Source organism: Osmerus eperlanus, chromosome 11 (assembly GCF_963692335.1).
Source record: "Osmerus eperlanus chromosome 11, fOsmEpe2.1, whole genome shotgun sequence".
In the NCBI taxonomy this organism is placed as follows: domain Eukaryota; kingdom Metazoa; phylum Chordata; class Actinopteri; order Osmeriformes; family Osmeridae; genus Osmerus; species Osmerus eperlanus.
Window position 1 is genome coordinate 6,867,729 of NC_085028.1, and position 21,943 is coordinate 6,889,671.

Consider the following 21,943-nt stretch of genomic DNA (forward strand, 5'->3'; position numbering starts at 1 on the left):
GGAAGTGGGATTGGTGATTTAGTAATCACTCTGGTTCCGGATGAAAACTATGGGCAGACGCAGTCAGCAGCCAAGCGATGGGATGAGGAGGACAACTCACATGAGTTATTGTATGTACATGTGCCACGTCTGCAGGATTGTACCCCCACTATGCAGCGTTAATTCTGCATACAATTTGAGTTTTATATCATCTTTAATGCTTTTGTATATAGTATTTGACCATCCTCTCTCAGTCCAGCATCAATGTGTGTGTGTCTAGCTAGAGGAGAGGGAGGGGGTAGGGAGAGGGGGGTAGGAGAGGGGAAGAGGAGGGAGGAGAGAGAGAGTGGTTTCCCTCGAGGAGACAAAAAGGGGTGGAAGGGAGTGTAGTCTCCCTGGAGGAGAGACAAGAGGGAGAGAGGGAGGGAGGGAGGGGGCGTAGGAGGAGGTCTCAGGAGAACAGTGCTGCTCTACCAACTCAACATGCCTTTATTAGTCTCAGAGGCAGGGAAGGAGGAGGAGTGTGGGGGGGTGTACTTTGACAGTAAGTTCCTTCAACTTCTTTTGGAGAGTTAGCTATGTAAAATGGTTGGGGGTAGAGTTGGGAACAGGGTTGGGGACAGAATAGGGACAGGGTTGGGGACATAATTAGGGACAGGGTTGGGGACAGGGTTCCTCTATGAGGCAGTGTTTGGCATTGCGTCTAGTGTGTATGCCATTTGTCAGTTGCTCTGACAAACTGAGAAATGCAGCGCTGAGCCAAATGAGGCCAGACAGAGAGCCAAGTCTAGAGAGATGAGATATCATCCTGCCAGCCAACCGGTCTGTCCTCAGTTCCTGCCCTGCGGAGGGGTTCCTGGACACAGGGCAGGACGTTGCTGTGTGACGTTGTGTGTAAGTGATGTGTAAGTGGTGTGTTTGTGTGGGTATGTTGATGTGAATGCTAATGTGTGTGTGTGAGGTTGTGTGTAAGTGATGTGGAAGGGCGTGTGTGCGATTGTGGTTGCTGATGTGAATGCTTGTGTATGTCTTTGAGGTTATGTGTGAGTGGTGTGTGAGGGTATGTGTGTGTGTGATCATAAATTCTAGCTTAGATTTGCAGAGCGCAAAACTGCCTCCCCCAATCTCCACTCACTTACAGGGCTGTGTCAATACGAAAACCAGTGGGCTGAGCAAAGACAGGCACAGTGCGCTCTACGAGAATATTTTCCTATTCAGTCCAAAACAAACAAATAAAATAAATAGAAATTGTGCAGCTGTGGCACATTCTCGTCTGAATTTCCTACGAGCGTGAGATGTTTTTTATTCTGGAATCAGCACATTCAGATAAGAGTCACCTCAGTCAGTCAGCAGAGAGCACTTGATCCACACCCCACCAGCCTTTAATAACAGCTATGATAGCGCAGGGAATAAACATGAATAGAGATAAGAGGTAAGACTCTTGGAGAGGAGATGAGGGTGGCAGACCAGGTCATCTAGGTCTCTTTAGAGGCTGTGGCCGGCGGGGTATGGGGAAGGGTGGGAGACGAGAGAGGGGGCCGTATCACAATGTCATTGTCTATTCAGAAGCGAACCGGGGTGAGAAAAGGAGAGCTCTTTCAGCTGCGGCACTGGGAGGAGGGAGTCTGTGAGGGGGCCGATGGGGTGGGTTGGGGAGGGCCGGGGCCGCTGGAGGTGTGACATGTCTTGCGGCGTGAGAACAAGGAGCTCTCAGGTAGGAAAGCAGACACACCTGGCGGGGCCCTCGTCTTCGCTCTGTGGGCTCCGAGCCAGCGGAGACGCCAGACTCAGAGTCCACCAATTACACCTGCAGAGACGTTCACTAAGACACAATCTGCTTGAAGTGGCTTTTGAAAGCCTCCAAGACAAGCTTTACTTTCCACAGTAATTCTGGGAAGCTTTAGAAACTGTTTTATAATATTTTCTAGACGTAATCTTAACCAAAAATAATATTTTTTCCTGCTGTAATGACTCACCCAGGCCCCCGTGTAGAACGGTGATTGGCTACACCGTCGGGTGTCGATTCTGATCCGGTTCCTTTGTGATTTCACCAGATGTCTGCCTGTGGATTGATCTGTGCAACCGCCACAAAGCCAGACACGCATCCCATAATAAGAGCGCAGTTTTTTTGAAAGTTTTGTTGTTGTTGTGATGTTCCGTCTCCAAGGTAACCGGCACCACGCCAAAAATGTAAATCAAGGACGAGATGATCAAGCACTGTAAACTTCCCCTGAAATTGCAGAGGAAATTAAGATAACAGCCAGAATCCAGAGAGGGATGGCAGGGCATTCACTTAAACAATTAATTAATAATTCCTATTAGTGTGAATGCCTCCCTGCACCCCTACAACCCCTTTGCACCCCCCCCCCCCCCATCATCCAACCCCTCCCTGCATCCGCCAAGCACCACCCCAGCCCCTCTTCTTACAACCACATCATCCTTCCATCCACCCCCCCTCCCACCCCCATACCCCAGTCCCCTGTCCTCCAGCACCTGAGTGTCTGGCTTCACCCCAGGGCAGCCGGCCATCGTGTCAAAACACAACTTAGCTTCAATCAAGCAACAACTTAAACTGAAAAAGGCCTCGCTGTATAAATAGCCGTCAGGCATTTTTGCGGCGTGAATAGCCAATAGCCATTGAAAGGTTAAACGCAACTGTTCCATTCAAATCCCCTGAGGGTGCACAGCTGAACACTCATTTGACTCACACACTCAATGAGTGATCCAGAAAAAGGATAGAAACCCCACTATCACTGTGGCTTATATTGTACACACTTGGTGCAGTAAGATAGCAGATATAATGTTTTCACAACACTGGAATTACTGGTTCAGATATAAAACACACAGTAATTACTTGATCGCTAAGCTTATAGGCACACTTATTTGGTGGAGAAAAACATTTGCCATTTGGTTTTGTTTAGGCTGCATGGCTAGGTTAGTTGCTATTGTGTGTGTCTGTGTGTGTGGTATGGACAGCAGATATGTATGTGGGGGCACACACAAACACACACACACACACAGAGACTTTAACACACTGCACAATCAGAGGCAGAACCACAACATGGCCCTTTTGTCCTAAGCATGATTACGAGTGCTTAGACGTTGTCGGGGAATGAAATGTGAATCTGTAAAAGCTCAAAATTACTTTATTTGTCCATACTGGTCCAGCAATTTTCTAGAACTATGGAAAGCTGCTCAAACAAAAAAAAACGAAAATAAAAAACATGATGGAAGCTTCCTGTTCAATTTGTCTGAGTGGTTTCAAACCACTGATGGGCTTTTAGAGAGGGAGCAGAAAGAGATCTCACAATGACAAAATGAAGATCTGCTGTTGTGATGTTTCAAAGCCATTTTTTTGGGGGGGGGGACACACAAATGGAAAGCAAAAAAATTCAACAAAGCTATCATCTTGCAGGCCATCATTTCCCCAACCTAATGGGTCCCTATTAGACTCTGTTGTGGATGCTTCCCCTCTGCGGAGAGGGGGGCCATGTTCAACCTATTACCCCAAATCTTCTGAACACACAAAAAAGTTGTCACAAGTGTTTTTAAAGGGCAGAAGAGTTCAAGTTGAGGAGAGCCAGACCTTCATCAGAGTTAAGGCACATTTTGAGCTTGAGTGGTGGGAGGGAGGTCTGGTTCTCATGGTTGCCTGCACCCCCCCGTCCCGCACCCCCCCGTCCCGCACCCCCACGCCCCTGCACCCCCACCCCCCCGAACCCCCACCCCCCCGCACCCCCTCCGTCCGCCTCGGGCACAAACCAAACCCCAGGGTACATCCCAGTGTACTCACTGACACACACATTCACCAAAACGCTTCCAACGCTGTGTTTCTACGGTTACCATGGACCTGTGGATCCAGGGCTAAACAGCCGACCAGAACGCTTATATAAAGTACACAGCCTCAGCGCATCACACACAAACACACATGCATGGTTCATAAAGGAGAAATGTGCCAATGTCAGATGGAGACAGTGGCCTTTCTGACTGCTCAGCCTTGTGATAGGCTCTCTGCCCCCCCCCCCGCCCCCCACCCCCCCTGCCCCCCTCCCCATTCAGGAGTTGCATATGCCTGCCTACCAAGCTTCTCCCCCACGGGACAACAATTGAATCCAGATCTGAGGCATCTTCACTGCTGTGTGTGTGCTCCTGTACGCACACTAAGGCGATGTTCAGGGGTTCAGTCCAACTGAACAGCTTCAAACAGCTTCTGCATCATGTGGGAGGGTTTTGCTCTTATTCCTCTATGCGTTTTTGTTTGCCCGTTCTGCATGTCTCTTCATCTCCAGGAATGTCGGAGAGAGAAGGAAAGAGTGGAATGGAGAGAAAAAGAGCATATTTCGGAGAAGAGCTCATACATAACAAATAATCTTTGACCTGCTGTTATCTAGAAAGTTCCATACAATAACCCTTAAGCAGGAGGTGTGTGTGTTTGTGTGTGTGTGTTGTGTGTGTTAGGGGGGGTGGGAGAGGGAGGGTGCTCAAGGCCTAGAACCACACTACTGTGCAGGTCCATTGAGTTTGGTTCTGTTTTTATCTTAGAACCAACTAATTACCAGGTTGTTGATCTACAAGCTAGGTTTCTTCTAACAGATTAATTACACAATAACAACTTCTCACCAAGTAGGAGAGCCCATTCCGTGAGGTAATCAAATAAGTATTTTGAACCAATGAGATAAAACGCGTTGCGCGACGTAGAGTAATTACCAGACGGTCAATCGTCCTGGGAAACAAACCTGCTCCAGACACCAGTCCAACGGCAATGAGAGTGAGATGGGACCGTAAAAATAAAGTAGTGTCACCCCTTTCTCCATTATCTCTCCGTTAGCTTCGCCATTAGCCGCGGCAGGTATTAGCATAGGTCGTTAGCAGGCTGAGGAGGACTCCATCTTCCGACCCAGAGTCAACACGGAGCGCTGTGGCATTCTGCCCGAGTCAACACTCTCGCCGGCGTGGCATTTAGACAAGAGGCCAGAGAGCAGCTAGGCTACTCTGTCCACCCCATCAGCCTGTCTATTAATACCAACCATGGGGTTGCCCCAGCCAGCAAACGTGGTCTCGGCCTTAATTAATTGTTGACCTTTTTAAACTCGGTAAAGCTCATCTCCTTAATGGAGAAATTTTGGAGGAATTATGTACTAGCCTTGTCCACCCTTTTGAACAATGGTATTACCATGGTGTGTGTGTGTAATGTATGTGTGTGCATGTGTAAGCTTTGGTGGTGACGATAGGGATTAGAAGAGATTCAATATTGGTTCTTGACTGCGGGTCTGATACTGCCTTAAAGAGCAGTTCCAGAGGTTATCCTACACCAGGAAGCCCAGGCAGCCAGCACCAGCCTGGATGCCTGCAGGGAGAAGCCACTTCCAGTCATATAATCCTCGCCAAACACAGCAATCAGAAACGAGTTCCATGTGCTCACTTGCACCTATTGACTTATCCCTGTCAACGCCACGCACTTCAATCCCTCATGCTCATAGTGTACACACACATGTTCTGTGAAACAAATGCATTGGGGTGGATATAGGAAATTTGAATAAAACCGGGTTACCATCACAACGCCACGGTAACATCTGTGAGTACGAGGGGCTAGTGACATGCCAGAGGTGACAACAGCATCTGTCAGTCTTTATTGTCCTGCTGTCTGCTCGTGGCTGCCTGAGTCTGCATCCAGGCTGACATCTGAAATCAGCCGTGGTAAATTCCAATCATCTCCCCATGCCTCGGACACAGAGAGCTGGGCCCTGGGGAGGGAGGGATGGTGGTGGTGGAGGAGGAGGAATGCTGGATGGCTGTTTAAAAATGAAGTGTTTAAGCTTCCGTTACACTATTAGACACAGACACACATGCAGCAACACACACACGGGTTCCTCGACTACGATTGCCATTTCTGCACAGCATCTCCATACACATCCAGTAAATGTGTAGTGTAGGCTTTGTGTCTGGTTTTTAAGGGATGACTTATGCATGTGAATAATCTGTGATGGGGATGGAAATGTTTGTGTTGTAGTGCGAACTGTACAATACCCAGCACGGGTCCGTGCTTTCTGCTGCTCTGCTCTTCCATACGCTCACGAACAGACACTCCACTATTGCCGTGCGAAGACTAATTAATAGGACACGGCTGCAGGTCTTCAGCGAGATTGAGTGGCCAACTCAGATTGGTGGAGCCCCAATTGGGCTGGATACAAAAAGACTTACGGCGGCGAGATGGACAGGCCGAACTGAGAGGAGGATTCCACGACCGAGCTGAGGCGGCAGGTTGGTGATCCACGGTAGCAATCCTCTGTGCTACGATCTTCGCTACGATCTTCGCTGCTCATTGCTGCTGTTACGGGCTCAACGCTGACTACAACATCCGAGTCCCGAGGGGAGGGAGCCGAGACGTTGGACGAGCGATATAGTTCTGCGCTCTCAAATAGATCAGAAAGGACGGTGACTTCGACAAATCCCCTGCAGCGTGAATGAGTGGCTGTAATTGTTGCTTATTGAAGGTTCACGGCTTGTTTGCTGTCGACAGGTTCCGGGGCGGCACGGAATCCAACTCCTGGCGTTCTTTGGGGATCCCGAGGGGTGACGTCATTCAGGCTGGGAAAGCCCCATCAAACTAACAGGCTCAGCCACTCGTGAGTGAACTGAAAGGCATTGGCCGGGCGTCGAGTTAGAACTGTGACCAGAGAACTTTTTACCGGCCCTACACTTAGGTGGACTGTTAGTGCAGCCCTACCAATACAGTCCCTAATCTGGTCCGAGTTTGTTCTGATTATTTTTATTCGGGAGGGTTCCCGACCGAACAGACGTTTTTTTCTGTTCTGTGTGTTAGCCTGCCTGCCTGGACAGGGGATAGTGTTGGGGGTGGGCTGAATGGGCGTTACAGGTAAAGGCTTGGAGATCCTTAGGTACACTTGTGAGGATTGTAGTGATGTGTGCTATCTGTGTGCAGTGCTCTGTTAATGAGTGCCTTTGCTGTCCCCTTAACTACGTGTGCGGGTTTGACCGGTGAGCTTTTGCTGTGTGCCCATTACTGTGTGCTTTTTCACCCTAGTTTAATTCCCTAGCCTTACTGGGTACCACCATTTGACTGTGCCTCCGCTAAACCTATCCAGGGTGTTTTTATGAATTCTAAATAAGTCTATTTTATGAACAAACAAAAAACCCTCCTGTCTCTGTGGTGTGTCCTGGGATTATTTGCCTAGTGGGTTTGTTCGTCTGTCCGGCGACAAATGCAGGTTAACAAGCAGTGATTGACAGATGCAATAATCATGTCTGGTTCCTAATCTAATGAGGTGAAGGAGATTTAGCCACCAACAATTTCAAATGACTGGTTACTTTGTCCGCGCTAAGTGCTTTCAAACTGTTATTGACAGGAACAGTTTGACAGAATAATAAGTCTTTAGCACGAGCGTGAACAAGTCACTCAGAAGTAATAGTGCTGCTATGTGGCTAACCCTTTGCTACTGTAAAGCAAGCAATCACTATGTTTTACAGATCAAAAATTAGCTGTTTATTGAAGCATGCAATAAGAATGGCTGGGATAAGAAGATAACAAAATGGATCATACAGAAAGATACCTGGATGGAAAAATACTTCTATGAATGTATAGCCGCACCATCGCGAGGACATGCCAAAGTACATGCCCTGGAGACACAGGGAGGGTAAGGTACATGCCCTGGAGACACTGGGAGGGTAAGGTACATGCCCTGGAGACACTGGGAGGGTAAGGTACATGCCCTGGAGACACAGGGAGGGTAAGGTACATGCCCTGGAGACACTGGGAGGGTAAGGTACATGCCCTGGAGACACTGGGAGGGTAAGGTACATGCCCTGGAGACACTGGGAGGGTAAGGTACATGCCCTGGAGACACAGGGAGGGTAAGGTACATGCCCTGGAGACACAGGGAGGGTAAGGTACATGCCCTGGAGACACTGGGAGGGTAAGGTACATGCCCTGGAGACACTGGGTCTCAAGATTTGAGTGTGGAGAAGAGATGAAAAAAGACCAGCGGGGTAAAAAAAGATGAAAATAAAAATAATAATGCATTCGTTCCCATTCAATGCAGATGAAAGAAAAGTCAGCCTGTTCAATTAAAATAAGAATTGGGAGCGAAGCATCTAAAACTGCCGAGGTGGTCAGATCTCCCCCCCCCCCCCCCCCCCCCGCAACCATCTCCGTCTCTGAGGCTGACGACGAGACCATAAAAATGGTGGCCCTGGGTGTGAAGTGTGATGTGCTTCAGTGTGAGGAGGGCCACGCACAGCACCTGGCCAGAGGCATCCTTCCCACACTTCCTCACTGACATTTCCATTAGACTGCCGCGGCGAGAGGCCCCGGCTCCAGCTCATAAAAGCAGACAGAGGACACAATGGCGTGACCACCTCAACGAGGAACATAAAGTTGTGAAGGGACGATAAATAATGTAACACTCATTTCCTCACGGGCTCACGGAGACATGGCAGCGCCTCAAAAGCACTGCTGTCAGCTGGAGTCGGGAGGGGATAGGAGACAGGAGGTAGGAGACAGGAGACAGGAGGTAGGAGACAGGATATAGGAGACAGGAGATAGGAGACAGGAGATAGGAGACAGGAGATAGGGGAGGGGAAGACAAGGAGAGAGAATGTAGGAGACAGGAGGTAGGAGACAGGAGATAGGAGACAGGAGATAGGAGACAGGAGATAGGGGAGGGGAAGACAAGGAGAGAGAATGTAGGAGACAGGAGGTAGGAGACAGGAGATAGGTTAGCGGATTATAAGGAAAGAGGGGGTTAGAGACAGGTGCAGGGGGGATTGGAAAGAGGAGGTAGGGTAGATGAGGTTGTAGAGAAAGGGTAGGAGCAAAGCGAGGAGACAAGGAACGATGGGGAAGGAGACAAAGAGGGAGTGATGGTAGAGCTAGGACACAAGGAAATGACAAACGTCTCCTAGCAGAAGGATTACCAAACAGAACTGCCGCATCCACTTTCCTCACGGGCAATCAGAACGTTCCAGAACACAGCCAGCCACAACGTGCCACGTTTTTTAGGTGATGATTATATTTTGATGGAAGGTGATGCTGTTCTCCTGTCTGGGCAGTGTGACGAACGGTCTTTAAAAGGTTTTGATAATGTTGGTGTCTGTGAATGGAAATGGAAAACGGACAAAAAAACTATAATTTAGGAGCGGAGAGTACAATGCCAGGACTTCTTGGCGTGGGTCCAAGAGGGAGACAGATGAGCTGGCTGGACAACTATCCATCAAGAAGATGCCGTTGAGTTCAGATGGTCACCATGGAGACAGGGCACTGCCGCCAAGACCAATATTAACAAATAGGCTGCCAAGACTGTCCAATAGCAACCAGACCATCCAATGAGAGACTGGTCATGGTAAGACATTTAAAACAAAATGTTTAATGAACCTTCAAATGAAAATGACGAGTCCCTGGAGGTCTGTATGTCTGTATCTGTCTATCTGTGTCTGTATGTCTGTATGTCTGTATGTCTGGATCTGTCTGGATCTGTCTGTCTGTGTCTGTATGTCTGGATCTGTCTGTCTGTGTCTGTATGTCTGTATGTCTGGATCTGTCTGTGTCTGTATGTCTGTATGTCTGTATGTCTGTCTGTATGTGTGGGTCTGTCTGTCTGGGTATGTGGGTCTCTGTCCCGTGTCGGCCTGTCTAACAGTCACCCTTAGTTCAGGTGCTCCATTCCTGTCACACAGCAGTCCGCCCTGGATCTCTCTCGACCAATCAACAGTAGCTACAGTGCTAGAGGAAACCGATGCACTAGGAACACACACACGTACACAATGACACACAACCACACACCCATTTGCAAACAGTGACACACACATTTCCAAACCAGCACAAACACACAGTCTCCCCAGACCCAAACTTCAGTCTCAGTTTTGCACAAGTCTGGCACCCATCTCATCTCTCCTCTTGTAGTAACAAGTGCTCCATCAGAAACCTATCATCTTCCTACATAACCAATCACACCTCCCTCCCACCGGCAAGCTCTCCCCCCCCTTCTCCTCTTCCCCACCTCCCTTTCTTCTCATTCTCCCATCGTGCCTTCTTCCTCCTTTACATCCCACTCTCCCCCTCTGCTCTCTGCCTACCCCCCCTTCTCTCCCCACCCTAAAACACGTAGCTGAGAGTGCAGAGACGTGCAGTTCAAACCTCCAGAACCCACTGTGATTAATTCAAGTGACAATTTGTGCAGGGAGGGTAGTAAGTGTGCATTTAAGTGCGTGAATATACGTCTGTGTAGACGGACTGGACCCACTCTGCTCCGACAACATCAGAGCAGGTGTGTGTGTATTAGGAGGGGTCGGGGTGGGGGGTTCCACTTCCCAGAGTCTTACGGTCAGGATAAATCTGGTTTGGTGGGCAGGAGGGGTGGTGCAATTACAAAGGGGGGGGACGAGGACGACAAGGCAGTTTGTTCACTCCCCACTTTATTTATCTCTCTCTTTCTTCTTCCTCTAGCTTTTCTTCACAACTATATAACACCCCCCTCCCCCCCCAGGCACACACCTTTTGTATCTCTATCCTCACACTTCCTTCTCTACACACATATGCTGCTCTTACTTGTCAGGGTCGAGGGATGGTCACAGGGACGAATAGTTTATCCCTTCGAAAGTTACGACTTTAATGTCCTTCAAAACTAGACATTTCTCTGGAATGCCAGCTAACCAACTCATACCTCACTTTCTTCCAGGTGACCTAACATGTTATCAAATAATATATTTATCAAATCCTATACATAACAATTAATGAAGCAACCAACCAATACCCCAATACCGCACCATGTCCGCTGTACCCAGACTAATTAAATGTATATCTTTTTTTAAACTAGCCATTCTCTCAGAATGTGACTGTGCACGTGTCAAGCCGTATAAATGGCTAAGTAGGTTTTCACTTTCCAGTGTAAAAATAGACTTCTGAGGAATATTATCCATCTACGGGTGAATCTTATAAAGATGCTGATATTAAAGACGTAGAGACGTAATTATCCACACGCAAAATCAGAGAGCAGCCTTTCCACTCGCTGTACAATAAAGACGCATCACTGAGGTGATCTGGCGTAGCCTCTAAAAATAACATCTCTTACTCAGATGAGGAGAAGGGAGAGGGGAAGGTAGGAAGCAGAGAGAAAGAGAGAGGGTTTAACGAATCAAAGAGATCTCTAGACTTCATCCGCTCCAAACAGAAAACAAGTTGTCCAAGGACAAGCTGTCTATGTTGGAAGGCAGTGGACCTACAGATGCTTAGCACAAGCTTGCTCCCTTGAGGAGATACATTTGCTGCACTGTAAAGAACATTAGAACACTGGAAAGTGAGAAAGTTTCACACGGAACCGTATTAAATTCCCTGTTTGTTGGGGCGTCTGCAATTCTAATCTGATCGCAGTGTCAGCTCCCGGCCTATTATATTGACTTATTCAATTTGAGGACGTGAGGCTGGAGTCATCTATGGTCGCGGGTGCGATCGTTCTGCTACGGAGAGCGACAGGGGACACACATCATCGGTGGCAGACGGCAAATTGAACATCCTCAGGGAATGTGAATGTGTTTCACTTCCCTCCGCTCTCCGCTCTGCCAGGTAAATACGAAATGGAGACTTCACACGCCTCATAGGAACCACAAAGTTTAATTTATAATAAGCTTTTGTGTTATTCATACATCATCCAGTTACTATGGCCTCACAGACTGTGTCCAACACCTAGATTTCTATTTAGAGTGCAACAGAAATATTACTGTGAAAGGGTGAATCGGTCATCAACCACTCTTTATTATACATCTCGGAAAGTGTAAAATATGAATCACTTGGGGTCATAAAAAGGTGAGTGGGCCTCCACACCCAGTTCTAGACAGTTATCCCATCAACTAGTAGAGCTCGGGGAAGATAAAAAGCCCTTTAAAGATCTTGACAACAATCTGGATCGGTGCCGATACAGTATGAAAAGGAAAGATTAGGATCCGCTAAAATAAAACATTCACTTTTCTGAAGGAACACAGCTTGATGCCACTCATTAGCTTAACACGATAAAAGAGAAAAGATTTCCTCAGTGATTAAGCTTGAGAAAATTATTTTGTTGTTCAATTTGACCTAGAGTCTTTAAATGTAATTTCTCCTATTCAGGCTTTTAAGGGCTCTCGTGATGGAGCACTCGAGAGGGCTGAACTGTTTCTGGTTCTAAATGGGGTTTCTTGTGTGTAGAGTTACTGTCAACCTTTCTTCTCTGGTTTCACAGGCTAACACCTCAAATGAGAGAGAGAGAGGTAGAGAGAGAGAGAGAGAGAGAGAGAGAGAGAGAGAGAGAGAGAGAGAGAGAGAGAGAGAGAGAGAGAGAGAGAGAGAGAGAGAGAGAGAGAGAGAGAGGGATGAACATAGAGGGAGAGAGAGAGTGGGAAAGAGATTGGGGAAAGAGAGAGGAGAGAGAGGAGGGTCTCTCGGGGAGAGAGACGGGAAGGAGTAAGAGACAGAGGAGAGAGAGGGGTAAAGAAAAAGAGAGAGAGAGGGGTAAAGAAAGAGAGAGAGTGGTAAAGAAAGAGAGGGTTAGCTGAGCTCTAGATAAGCTCCAGGGAGAGTCATCCATCTTCCCCCTGAATCATGGCTCCCAGCCTGACCTGATGGCTATAGGCTGGAGCCTGTCTCTCTGACAGCCCGGAAAGTAGAGCGGACCGGCATACTACCTGAAAACACGGATAACTCCAGCCCTTAGTCTGGTCCACATGGCAGAGAAATGGAGGGATGCTACCCATTTGCAACAGTTTTCCCTGTAGGCTTCATGGCCTGTCGACCGTGAGCTATTACACCTGTGCCCCCTTATTCCTTCTTCCAACCTTCCCACCCTCCACACTCACCTCCCCCTTCCCTTCGCCCCCCTCCCCTTCCCACCCTGAGCATGGAGCTGCTCAACCCAGGCTATAGATTAATGGATCTCACAGCTGGCTGGTGAGTAATCACGCTTTCGGAGAATAACCACAGACACCAGCCCAATGTGTCCCCAGAAACACCCACACACTCACACAAAAAGACACACACACACACAAAATGATACACACACCCTCCCTGGTCCGGAACGCTGGTTATAAAGCAATCAGCTGCTAAGATAACACAGGAAATAACAAGCCAAAACATTAGGGCTGGGCACACATCTTTATATGAGATCTGAGTCCTCGACAGTACTGATAAGGGGCTCCTGTTAATCCTCTAGAACCCCGCCTCCATCGCCATGGCAGCGCATCGGTGGATGGGTATCGGATAGGTTACCAAGACAATTGATGGTGCAGCTGACTAATTGGGGATTGGGTATGGAAAGTCGTTTGGGAATCGACGTTTCTGGAAGTTCAGGAGGAACGGTCTGGATGGTTCTGGTATGTATCGTCATTTGGGCTGAGAGAGACAGAGAGAGACAGAGAGAGAGAGACAGAGAGAGAGACAGAGAGAGACAGAGAGAGAGACAGAGAGAGACAGAGAGAGACAGAGAGAGAGAGACAGAGAGAGAGACAGAGAGAGACAGAGAGAGAGGGAGAGCATCTTGTTACGGTATCCGTAAGAGCGTGGGGTCATAAGAGTGAACTGTCTCTCCTCTCCAGGACAGGGACATCTATCCTTCGCTTAGGTAATCGTTTCCACGACGATGACTCGATGCATCTCCAAATGACCAGAGGACGCCGTATGCCGTTTAAGCATATTTATTTCTATTTTTGCGCAAGCGTTCATCCACGTTGTCCATCTCAGGGAAGAAAATATAAGGTGGAAGGAGCTGGTTGGAGGAGATCAAGTCAACATGGATCCTCCATGTCTGACCCAGAGTCTAGGTCTGGCTGTGTGGACAACATGGATCCTCCATGTCTGACCCAGAGTCTAGGTCTGGCTGTGTGGACAACATGGATCCTCCATGTCTGACCCAGAGTCTAGGTCTGGCTGTGTGGACAACATGGATCCTCCATGTCTGACCCAGAGTCTAGGTCTGGCTGTGTGGACAACATGGATCCTCCATGTCTGACCCAGAGTCTAGGTCTGGCTGTGTGGACAACATGGATCCTCCATGTCTGACCCAGAGTCTAGGTCTGGCTGTGTGGACAACATGGATCCTCCATGTCTGACCCAGAGTCTAGGTCTGGCTGTGTGGACAACATGGATCCTCCATGTCTGACCCAGAGTCTAGGTCTGGCTGTGTGGACAACATGGATCCAGGAGTCTACCCCCCCCCTCCTCCCTCCCTCTTAATCTAAGACGAACAGATGCTCCATAGGCCTGGCCTGAAGGCGAGCTCAGACCATCCTACTGTGACCTTTTAAGACTGCACCCCGGTTCCCACACACACACACACACACACACGTACACATGCGCACACACACACACACAATCACATGTTTGGGGTGTAATCTGCTAAAGCGTGCGTTTTATAAGGCATTTTAGTATGCAAGCACACATGAAACCTGCCTGTGCGCACGCCTAGATATCTATAAAACACTTAGGCGTAGGGTTCCCGTAGGCGTAGGTCTCGCGTATTTGAGGCGTATGTCAGGTGTAGTGTACACGACACGTAGGCCGACACGCTGTTCACACGTCAATGAAACGCGTGTGCACGACGCCAGCGTGACGCCTACGTGACGTGTGTGTGACGTGTGTGTCAACGCCCGTGTCCATTGCAAGTCTATGTAGGGTTCTCGCGTGCCTTCAGAGGTTTGATATCATCGCGCAGGCGTGTGCAGGCGCTACTGTGCGATTTGCATATGAACCGGTGACACTGATTTCACCCCATACACGTGCACATGCACACACAGGGACAGGTCCTGTATTCAAGGCTAAGAACCCCAGTCCTCCAAACAGAGAAAACGCAAAGACCGAAAAATGGCAAAAGAGAGAGGAGGAGAGAAAGTAAAAGGGAGAGATAGACAGAGAGAGAAAAAGAGGCAATAGACCGTCTTCAGAGTGATCTGATCGTGCTGAACTAAAGGCTGTGCTCTGACCTCTCTCATGACTCAGACCTGTTCTATTACTATGCCATCCTCATATCTCGGCAGGCCGCCGTGTGGCAGAGAGACAAGGCGACGGCAGCCCCACACGTATCCTGGACATTTTAATTAGCTCAGGCTTTAATTCAGCCTGACCCCGCCAGGCTCTGATCACCCAGAGGTAGGGCCGATAAGGAGCTGTCAGTCAGCGAGCCCCGACGCCTCTTATACTCTCTTTCCCTGCTGTCACCCTCCTCTACACCCTCCCATCTCCTCCCCTGTGCTGCCTCCTCCCCATTCTCAACCTCTCTCCTCCCCTGCTCCTTCTTCTCTCCTCCTCTCCCTTCCCTGCATCTCCTCCTCTCCTCCTCTCTCTCCCCAACCCACCCTCCCTTCCTCTCCTCCCTTTCCCCCCTGCCTCTCCTCCTATCTGCCCACCGTCGCTTCCTCTCCTCCTCTCCACCCCTCTCTCCCTCCCTTCTCCACCTTGTCACTCCAGTCTCGTTCACGCCTGGGCGAGTGCTGAGAGCAGAAGGAGAGAGGATCTGTGGTGAGCTGTCCTCCAGGCAGCCCTGCTGGGAGCCAGAGAGGGAGCAGCAACCCTGTTATGTTACATACCCTACTGTGTAAAGGGGAGGATGGTCACTACCACTTACACTACTCAGGTACCTGAACCACCAACCCTGCCATCACTCTCAGACCCTGTGTGAGGGTATCTGTGTGTGTATGTGGGTGTGGGTGGGTGGAATGCGCCAAACATACCACGTATCATTCTCTTTGCCGTTTTCCCTGCAGTATGTGCAGTCTACTGACTTTCTCGTGCCAGTAAGTATTGACAGAACCCCAAACTTTATGGTCCCAATGTCATCAGACGTTGCTAACAGAACCATGGCCACCCTTATCCTAGAGGCAACAGGCATTACCAACATAACTGGAGAACAAAGTGAATCCATCCATCAGAGCTTGGACAGTGACGGCCAACCAGTACTTTGACTAGTGATGCCTGGCGTCTGGGTGCTGCTGGAGTGTTTACCAAGCTCAGCTAATACCACCCCTCACCACACACCACTGGAGCCAGCTGGCCCTCCAGTCCTCTCCTTCCCTTTCCTCTCCCTTCCATTTCTCTCCCCTCCTCTCTTCTCCTCTCCTCCCCTTTCCTCTCCTCTTCCCTCCTTTCTTCCCCTTTACGCTACCCTCCTCTCCTCTTTCCTCCTCTTTCCTCGGTCCTCTGCAATACGGGAAGTGGAAACGTTGCTACGGCAACTTAGAGCGCCCAGGAGCCCTCTCCCTGTGTTTCCTGGCTAGAGGAGATAGTGAAAAGTTCATATATATCGAAATGGGGGCGGACCATAGCAGAGGGCCTGCTTCAGGTGTGTTTTATGGACCGTTGTGGTCTTTGATGGGGTGCTGCTCCTGGTTGCTGGTGGAATTGTGTGTGATGCTCACGGAGCACGTCTGCCCTGCTGATAACATCCCTGACCCTGGGAGGTGTAACAGAGACAGAGAAAGGAGGAGAGGGAAAGAAAGATGGAGAAGGGGGGAGACGGAGAGAGGGGAAAAGAGAAAGAGGGAGAGAGAAATAGAAGGTGAAAGAGAGACCGAGGAGGAGATAGATTGGGCAAGAGAATAAAGACGAGCAGCAGACGAGGGGGCGGGGCCAGTAACAAGGGGGTGGGGCCAGTAACAGGGGGGTGGGGCCAGTGACAGGGGAGCGGGGCCAGTGACAGGGTTGTTCACCACCTGCCCTCCGTATTCTACACCCAACCTGCTGTGTGTGTGGTGTGTTCCTCCAGATCAACTCAGGATCAGATATGAGTGTAAACCAGTGAACCGCTCAGCCCCCCCACACACACACCCACCTTGCCCCCCCCCCCCCTTCCACTTGCCCCACCCCAAAGCAGATCAAGTGTGTAGGAACCAGATTGAGCTGAGAAATTCATATCTCCTATCCATTTTTTTATTCATATATCTCCTCCTCGCCCCCTCTTCCAATCTCCTTATTTCATTTTCTACTGGAGTTTTCAGGCATGTGGGAGGGAATGTCTAGCAGAAAAGTAGACATTGTACCCTTACTTAGCCAAGCAACTACCAGGTTATCAAACAACCAGGCTGTCAAAGAACCAGATTACAAAACAAACAACAATTGACCACACAAATATTGAAGGAAGTATTTAAACAGCTGTGATCAAACAAGGGGGGGCAGGGTAGAGAGAGGATGTGAGTGGGAAGCTAGCTGGGAAGGACAACAGAGGATCAGCACCATCCCAGGGCCTCACACACACACACACACACACACACACACACATACACTCAGCGCCTTACTCACACACACACACACACACACACACACACACACACACTCAGCACCTCATATACAAACACACACACAAAGACCCCCCCCCACACACACACACACACACACGGTACACACTGTGTAAATATGAAATGCATAATAACATTGTAAATATGCCAGTGTTGTTCAGCAGGCTGATAATTAAATCCCTTGACCTTAACTTTCTGTCAGTCTTTCACCACTTCTTTCTACCTCTGTTTTTCTCTGCTTCTGTCCTAAAAACAAATTTCACCCTCTCTCACTGTAAACCTGAACATCCCTCTCTCACTGTAACCCTGAACACCCCTCTCTCGGTGTAACCCTGAACATCCCTCTCTCACTGTAACCCTGAACATCCCTCTCTCACTGTAAACCTGAACATCCCTCTCTCACTGTAACCCTGAACACCCCTCTCTCGGTGTAACCCTGAACATCCCTCTCTCACTGTAACCCTGAACATCCCTCTCTCACTGTAAACCTGAACATCCCTCTCTCACTGTAACCCTGAACACCCCTCTCTCGGTGTAACCCTGAACATCCCTCTCTCACTGTAACCCTGAACATCCCTCTCTCACTGTAACCCTGAACATCCCTCTCTCACTGTAACCCTGAACATCCCTCTCTCACTGTAACCCTGAACATCCCTCTCTCACTGTAACCATGAACATTCCTCTCTCACTGTAACCCTGAACATCCCTCTCTCACTGTAAACCTGAACATCCCTCTCTCTGCCCCTCCCTCTCCCATCTCTTTCCTCTCCCTCTCTCCACCACTTTCTTTATCCCTTGTCTCGTTCTCTCCTCTCCCGATCTTGCTCCCCCTCTCTCTCTCTGCCTTCCCCTCTCTCTCTGCCTTCTCCTCCCTCTCTGCCTTCTCCTCCCTCTCTGCCTTCTCCTCCCTCTCTGCCTTCTCCTCTCTCTCTGCCTTCTCCTCCCTCTCTGCCTTCTCCTCTCTCTCTGCCTTCTCCTCTCTCTCTGCCTTCTCCTCTCTCTCTGCCTTCTCCTCCCTCTCTGCCTTCTCCTCTCTCTCTGCCTTCTCCTCTCTCTCTGCCTTCTCCTCTCTCTCTGCCTTCTCCTCTCTCTCTGCCTTCTCCTCTCTCTCTGCCTTCTCTCTCTCTGCCTTCTCCTCTCTCTCTGCCTTCTCCTCTCTCTCTGCCTTCTCCTCTCTCTCTGCCTTCTCCTCTCTCTCTGCCTTCTCCTCTCTCTCTACCTTCTCCTCTCTCTCTGCCTTCTCCTCTCTCTCTGCCTTCTCCTCCCTCTCTGCCTTCTCCTCTCTCTCTGCCTTCTCCTCTCTCTCTGCCTTCTCCTCTCTCTCTGCCTTCTCCTCTCTCTCTGCCTTCTCCTCTCTCTCTGCCTTCTCCTCTCTCTCTACCTTCTCCTCTCTCTCTGCCTTCTCCTCTCTCTCTGCCTTCTCCTCTCTCTCTGCCTTCTCCTATCTCTGCCTTCTCCTCTCTCTCTACCTTCTCCTCTCTCTCTGCCTTCTCCTCTCTCTCTGCCTTCTCCTCTCTCTCTGCCTTCTCCTCTCTCTCTACCTTCTCCTCTCTCTCTGCCTTCTCCTCTCTCTCTGCCTTCTCCTCTCTCTCTACCTTCTCCTCTCTCTCTGCCTTCTCCTCTCTCTCTGCCTTCTCCTCTCTCTCCGGGTGGAGAGAAGCCTTTGTGGGAGCAGTAAGAGCTGTTATTACACAGCATTATACTCCCGTCAGCAACCTGTGGTGGCCAGGCTGGCTCTCTCATACACACACACACACATATACACAGTCTCTCTAGCACACACACCTCACACACACACGCTGCAGCTTTCATTCATATTCATAAAGGGTCTCGGGTCATTTGCGGCGTGTCTTGTCATCAAAACCCCTTTTCATCTGTCTTTTTACCCCAGATGACTCGGGAAAAGTCGAACTGTGCACTGATTACACGGGGCGTCCATGAGAGTCATGAAGCTCTGCTTGAACACGGTACGTGCAGGCGAGGGCCAGACAAGGCCAGACGTAATCCTGACAAAGTCTACCACCTGGCTTTGCTAAGGCTCTCTGTTCTCTCTGTACCCCGCTTTCCGGTGCTCGCTCTCTCGCTCTCTCGCTCTCTCGCTCTGCCTCGTTCTCTTCTTTCCTCCGTCAGGAGTAATCTGTGAGGCAGCACTGACAAACATCGGCATGGGCTTATCAGTCGCTTTCAGGTGGTGGGAGAGAGAGGGGGGGACAGAGTAGAAGAGAGAGGGAGAGAAAGAGAGATGAAGAGACAGATGGAGAGCGAGCGAGAGAGAGAGAGAGAGAGAGAGAGAGAGAGAGAGAGAGAGAGAGAGAGAGAGAGAGAGAGAGAGAGAGAGAGAGAGAGAGAGAGAGAGGCAAAGAGGTTCAGGGAGGGAGAGGGAGAGGAAGAGAGTAAGATACAGAACCCCAGTGGCACATTAGACTAAACTGGACTGATGACTTCGATCAACACCCATTCATCCAGGTATGTAAATACACAAGCACACACACATACACACTACGACTAGACATGCAGCTGGCATCGTCGTGACCTCCTCCCTTCTCACACCGAGGACACTGCTGTGTCTGTACAGAGTGCTGTGGCAGAAACAGCATCCTAGACGGCTGTGTCTGTACAGAGTGCTGTGGCAGAAACAGCATCCTAGACGGCTGTGTCTGAACAGAGTTCAGTGCTAGGGGTGGGTGCTGTGAAGCACCAGCGCCGGGCCAGTCATTGGTATGCTGAGCCCAGCCGCCTGTGGAGAGGCTGCACTACTTAGAGAAATGGGAAAAGCCTGTTACTAAGCAGCGCAGGAATGTGAATTTCTATCAGTGACTTGAGTCAACAGTTTGTCCTGAGAGAGAGAGAGAGAGAGAGAGAGAGAGAGAGAGAGAGAGAGAGAGAGAGAGAGAGAGAGAGAGAGAGAGAGAGAGAGAGAGAGAGAGAGAGAGAGAGAGAGAGAGAGAGAGAGAGAGAGAGAGAGAGAGAGAGAGAAAGGTTGACAAAAAGATTGAAAGCTACAGGAAAGAGAGAGGGGGTCTACCTATGCTGGTACAGACTCCCACACACACACACAAATTCTGGAACAGTGCCTCTGTCTGACGGTTGGTCCATAAGGTTTCTCTGATGGTCTCCTCTTCTCACAAAACCAGCACACTCATGGGGACATGATGCAGCACATGACGGGGAAGGAGAGTGCAGTCAACTCCTCTGCATACTGCACTGTGCTGTATACAGCAGCTGTAGAATAACTGCTCCCTCGGAGTCTGAATAAACAGAAAACCTTGGCTTCACAAAGAGAGTCCCTGTCCTTCCCTCTGGCATGTTCTATACCACTGTGGCACTATTATCATCATTCTCCCTCTCGCTATCTCTCTCTCGTCACCGCTCTCTTTCCTTTTCACTATTCTCTTTAGCTCGGTCTCTCTTTCTCACTCTTTTCCTTCTTGCTCCGTCTTTCCCCCCTCTCCCTCTGATTTCTTTCTCTCTCCCTATCTACCTCTCCCTCCCACTATATCTTAGTCTATCCCTCTCCTTCCCTCCTTCTTCCCCCCCCCCCCACACAGGCCACCTGAGGGGTGGTATGGCATTAGGGCCTACCTGAGTTCTCTGGAGTCGAGCACCGCTAATCCATGATGGGGACACGCAGGAGACAGGAAGCCGTTGTCGTCGAGGTGACAGCTTAGCTCAGCTACACAGCTCTCCTCATCACAGCGCTCTGGGGTTCAGACAGGGGGGGATCTACAGCACCTTAAACACAACAACAGCCCAATATCAGGTCTTTATCTCGCATACTCCTGACTTTGGAAACCAGCAATTTGCTGTGTTGGAAGCCACCCACAAGCTGCAAATAAACAGTATTATTATAAGTAGTAACAAGGGTTAGCTTCATTCACATTTGACTCGTTGTGTCACTAAATAGCATGTATCGACCTCAAAAACTGAAACACGCTGGTGTTGTGTAAAGATGCTCCCGAAGGACAAAAACATTTAGGATGGTAGAGATGCTGCATTTGTTTAGCACGGCAACTTGAGGTTCATTACCAAGGTGTGGAGCTTGCTGAGTACAGCCGTTCCACTGCACCTTGGAGCTCATCAGCATTCTAAACAAGGCTGCCACAATATTGCCAGACAATATCCACTGTAAATGAGAAAGTAAATGTCACTTACATGAGGAACATTAATCTCATGTTATTGCATTTTAATAGCACCCTTTCTCAGAAGAGAAATTAAACCTTCCCCTTGGAGAGATAGAGAGGGAAGAAGGGACTGGGAGGGAGAAAGATGGGGGAGAGAGGGAGGGGGGAGTGAGGGAGAAAGGAAGAGAGAGATAGAGGGTGAGAGAGTGAGAGATGGAGGGAGAGAGAGTGGTAGATAAAGATAGTAAGGGAGAGAGGGGGGAGAGGGAGGGAGAGAGATACCTATTCACTTAATATTTCTGCAAGAATCACGTGGACCCTCAGTCCACATGAACATTACTAGTGACATAACTTGGATCATGGATCGTTAGCATGCACGCACGCACACATATACACACACATATACACACACATATACACACACATATACACACACAAGTTTAAACACAAGTGATTCCTAGTCTACCTTCAATCAAGTCCTACACGATGCGATAACTCACGGGTTGACTAATCCACGTCTTGCATGAATATATCTCAAAGGCCCGGAGGAGATCAGAGTGGAAACATGGGCCCTT

The 21,943-nt window shown here is 49.4% G+C and overlaps 1 protein-coding gene across 1 annotated transcript in view; it reads right to left on the reverse strand.

The window, feature by feature from the left end:
• The window catches only part of LOC134029172 (glutamate receptor ionotropic, kainate 4-like), a 98,459-nt gene extending 77,501 nt beyond the window's left edge, over window positions 1–20,958 (reverse strand). Inside the window, exon 1 of the mRNA XM_062473192.1 lies at window positions 20,830–20,958. The gene's annotated coding sequence lies outside the window, so the exon portion shown is untranslated. The remainder of the gene's footprint in view (window positions 1–20,829) is intronic.
• Between the last annotated feature and the right edge of the window lie 985 nt (window positions 20,959–21,943).